The sequence below is a fragment of the Myotis brandtii genome, unplaced genomic scaffold (assembly GCF_000412655.1).
Source record: "Myotis brandtii unplaced genomic scaffold, ASM41265v1 scaffold305, whole genome shotgun sequence".
NCBI classification, from domain to species: Eukaryota; Metazoa; Chordata; class Mammalia; order Chiroptera; family Vespertilionidae; genus Myotis; species Myotis brandtii.
In genome coordinates, this window is record NW_005361652.1 from 2,204,550 (window position 1) to 2,208,950 (window position 4,401).

The 4,401-nt window shown below is 38.7% G+C and overlaps 1 protein-coding gene across 1 annotated transcript in view; it reads right to left on the reverse strand.

Annotated features, from left to right (window-relative positions):
- Positions 1-4,401, reverse strand: part of IL1RAPL2 (interleukin 1 receptor accessory protein-like 2) — a 1,356,387-nt gene that overhangs the window by 795,049 nt on the left and 556,937 nt on the right. The window lies entirely within an intron of this gene.

The following is a 4,401-nucleotide window of genomic DNA, read 5'->3' on the forward strand; positions in this document are numbered from 1 at the left end:
CATTTGCAACAGCATGGATGGAACTGGAGAGCATTATGCTAAGTGAAATAAGCCAGTCAGAGAAAGATAAATATCACATGATCTCACTCATTTGTGGAATATAATGAACAACATAAACTGATGAATAAAAACAGATCCAGAGACAGAGAAGCATCCATCAGATCATCAAACCTCAGAGGGAAGGTAGGGGAGGGGGGGTATGCATGAGAGGCCAACCAAAGGACTTGTATGCATGCATATAAGCATAACCAATGGACGCAGACACCAGGGTGGTGAGGACATGAGTGGGAAGGGGGGCAGGAGGAGGGCAACGGGAAGATAAGGACACATATATAATGCCCTAATCAATAAAGAAATTTAAAAAAAAGAAATTTAATAATTGCAGGTCCTAGTTCTACCCTATGCACTACATGTCTTACAAATCCATCCTCTTCCTTTGAGAAATGAACTAACAAGGACTTCAGTTATCCTGCCTATGTGGTGGTACAGATATGGTGATAGTAAGATGTAACAACTGGCACTCAACAGTGACAGAATCTCAAAATATATTCTTGCCTCATTCTTGCAGACAGTAGTTCTCACTGTTCCTGATGAACTTAATTGCTTAATAATTGATTAATTTGTTTGTAATCTTGTGAGTATAAAAATTCATTGCTTAAATGCATAGAGGAATTGCCTGAGACTTATATTTGCTTTCTTTGCTAGATCTCTGAATTCTTGAGCTGATCACCTATATCTTCCTTGAAATGTAAGGCTTACATAGGTGTCCTGAGAAAGTCATATTTAAGGAATCGATGTTGTTTTAATTTAATCAAGCATATGCTTTCATTCAGCAGGAAATATCCAATATTTTCTTCCATAAATTAGTAATATACATTATATCTGTATATAAATATTTACATTATTTTCTTTGCAGATTATGTGAATTTCTTTGAGATGTTTACTTATCATAAAGGCCCACATAAAGACAGTCATAAAATGCCTTATTCCAAACATCCCATTTGCTTGCCACTCCCATGGGCAGTCTTTTTGGCCAAAGTTCATAAAGAGTGACACAAATACCCACTACAAAGGAAAAAAAAAATAACACCCAATACTGCTTCTCAGAAGGAGCAAGATTAATCACAGCTGATGAGTGCATTTGCAAACGATGATAATATATCACATAATCTCATTAAATTTTGAAACACTATGGCTTTTAGAGAGACAAATCACAGTAAAAATGCACATTAGGTAAATATAAAAATCCCTTATATGTCTGAAATATCAGAATAAATTTATTTTAGTTATTTTGCCCCTTATCTATATAAAATGTAAGTAAAAGAGAGAGAGAGAGAGAGAGAGAGATTCCATAGCTATGATAATTAAAAATAAAAACATTCCCTTTGGGAAAACCATCTCCCTACCAAAAACCTTCTCATTACTTAAAGGAAATAATGTTGCAATCCATGTTTTTTGAGATAAATGACAGGTAACTTTGGTGTAGGAGGCACAAGACTGAGAAGGCTAAAAAGTATCCCTTCTGTTATGTAAGTTTATATAATTTTAATAAAGTTAGCTGAGAAAGCAGAGATGATTAGATGTTATTTTGGATAAAGAGTTCAGAGCATTCTAGTGAGGACTAACTCTTATGAAACTTGGAATTATATGGTAAACTGGAAAAGTGGAATTAGTAGACCTCTAATGTAAGCAGAAGAGAAAGAAGGAAAAGATTGTGAGGTATTATAGGAAGCTACATGAAAGTAAATATCTGTCCCCATTCTTAATAATCTTACAAACTAGTTGGAGATTTAATACCTAAAAGGAGTAGTTTTTTCAAGGTTACAGAAATGATCCTTCATGGTCAGATCTCTTTTATTCCTTAATATATTTTTACTAGAGGGCCAGTGCACAAAATTCGTGCACAGAGGGAGGGGGTGGATGGGGGTGGGGAGAGGTCTCTCAGCCTGACCTACACCCTCTCCAATTCGGGAGCCCTCAGGCGATGTGCTACTGATAGCTTGGGCCAAGTCCCCATGGTTCTCTGCTCTCTGCGGGGCCTGCCTTCTCCACACCACCAGGATGGGCAAGCAGACTCTGCTGGGTGCTACCTGCGGGCCCGCTTGTCTGCTCGCTGGTCACCGCCACCTCACAGCAGGCCCTGCTGGGTGCTGCCTGCAGCCCCGCTTGCCTGCTGGGCTCATGTTACTGGGGTTACGCTGCCAGCGTCCTGCCCAGCCTCTATGGGCACCACCATCTTTGTTGTGGAGGTGACAGTTAACTTGCATATTACTCTTTTATTATATAGGATTGAGTTCAGAGAGGAAGGGAGAGGGAGAGAGAGAATCATTGATCAGCTACCATCTGCATGCCCCACATTGAGGATCAAGCCCACAACCCGGGCATGTACCCCAACGAGGAATCAAACCATAAACTTGGTTCATAGGTCGATGTTCAACCACTGAGCCATGCAGGGTGGGCCAGATCTCTTGATTTATCCTCAGTTAAACATGGTATTTAAATACTTTCTCGGGGGAATCCAAAGAGTGTTGATTGGGGTAGAGGGAGTAAGGCATAGAACATACCTGGGGTATTTAATTTCACAGTCTGAAGCTATTTCACAGGTGAAGTTTTTCCATTAACATTGAACAATGTGTTTCCTCCCCCATTGAGGGGTGGGGACATTTAACCTTGAAATAAATGTGTGAATTGAATTTAGATAATATAATAACAAATTCTGCAGATTAAATTTCACAACATGTAAGGGAGGAGTATGGTGAACATAATTTTAAGACAAATTGTGAGTCCTGAGGTACCACAAGATCCTTATTAAAAATAGGTGGAAATAGAATTCAGGGTTTCTTCAACATTTTTACCTTTTAATGAATTTTTAACATTATATGTAAGCATAATTTGGTAAAAATAAAATTGCATTTTTAACCTTGAAAGGCCATGTTCCTCAACATTTCCATCCTCAGCATTATTGTCAATGTTAAAGATAGGTAGGATTCTAATAAAAAATAAAATTATACTGCTTAACGCTGGGAGCAAGACACCAATTTTGTCACAGATTTGACATGTTCTCATTTCACTAACTGCATGTTTCTCATATTTTGTAAGGAACCAATATTAGAAAAATTTTAAAAGTCTACATATGGCATTTTAAAAGTCGTTAAAAAATAAATATCTTCCATGTTTGTGACATCACCCTCTTTTACACTGACTTCAAGATATAACTGCTAGTGTCTTGCATCTGTTGGCAAGACACTGGGGGGTGAGGGAACGAGGGCAAGTGCCTGTGGGTAGGGGAGTCCGGGGGGAGGTCAGTGGGGAAAAAAGGAGACATGTGTACTACTATTTGTAATACCTTAAACAATAAAATTAAATTAATTTTTTTAAAAAAGATATAACTGGCAGCTTCAACTTCTCCATGTACAAGCATTTTATTTTTACCCTCTCTTTATGATGTTTATTATGGTCATTTATCATTTGAAATCCAAGTTGCTCTTTGTTTTTCCCTCTGATGACTTGGAGCACTGAAACAATTTCACCAGCAGAGATGTGTATATTGAAAACAGACATCAATATATCCAACTGTAATAGTGAATGGGCAGCTCATTCTATTGGTAAATGATCTAGAACTCTAAAAATCTGTTCTGTCTAAGTTCTTTAAGCCCCAGAGAAGGAAATCTCATGAGTGAGAAGTCTGATTTCTCCCTTTTTGTTACCTTACAATTTGAAATTTTCTTGAAAATTTGGAATAGAATTGGAAAAAAGTCTAGTGTTCTATATAGGAAATCATTGAGACAGCTCAGCATCTTAGGTACTTCACTTAATACACCAGTATATTGATAAAGAGAATTGCTTCTGGAGTCAGACAATTTGGGATTTGAATTCTGTCTTTGCCACTGTGAAAACTTAAGAAAAAAATATATATGCTGTCTATCCCTTAATTATAAAATCCTATCTAATAATAGAGAAACATGGTAATTAGCTGTACCTCCGCTACCCTTCCCATTGGCTAATCAGGGCGATATGCAAATTAACTGCCAACCAAGATGGCGGCCGGCAGCCAGGCAGCTTGAAGAGAACAGGAGGCTTGCTTGCTTCAGTGACGGAGGAAGCCAACGTTCCCCACCTGTGGCTGCCGGCCTCTGAGCTTGCAGTTTGAAACATTGTTACAAATATAGAAGCTAAACAAAACCCCAGAAACCTGCTTTCAGCCAGCTGGGATCTCAGAGCTGGAGTTGAAACAGTGGTTCGATTATAGAACTCAAACAAATCAGACACCTGCTTTCAGCAGCCGAGGCCTCAGAGCTGGAGCCAAGCCTCAGACCTAAAGCTGGCCCAGAATTAAAAAAAAAGAAAAAAAGGACAGGTTGGGAGCTTCAGTCACCTGCCAGCCTGAAAACGGCCCTCAGC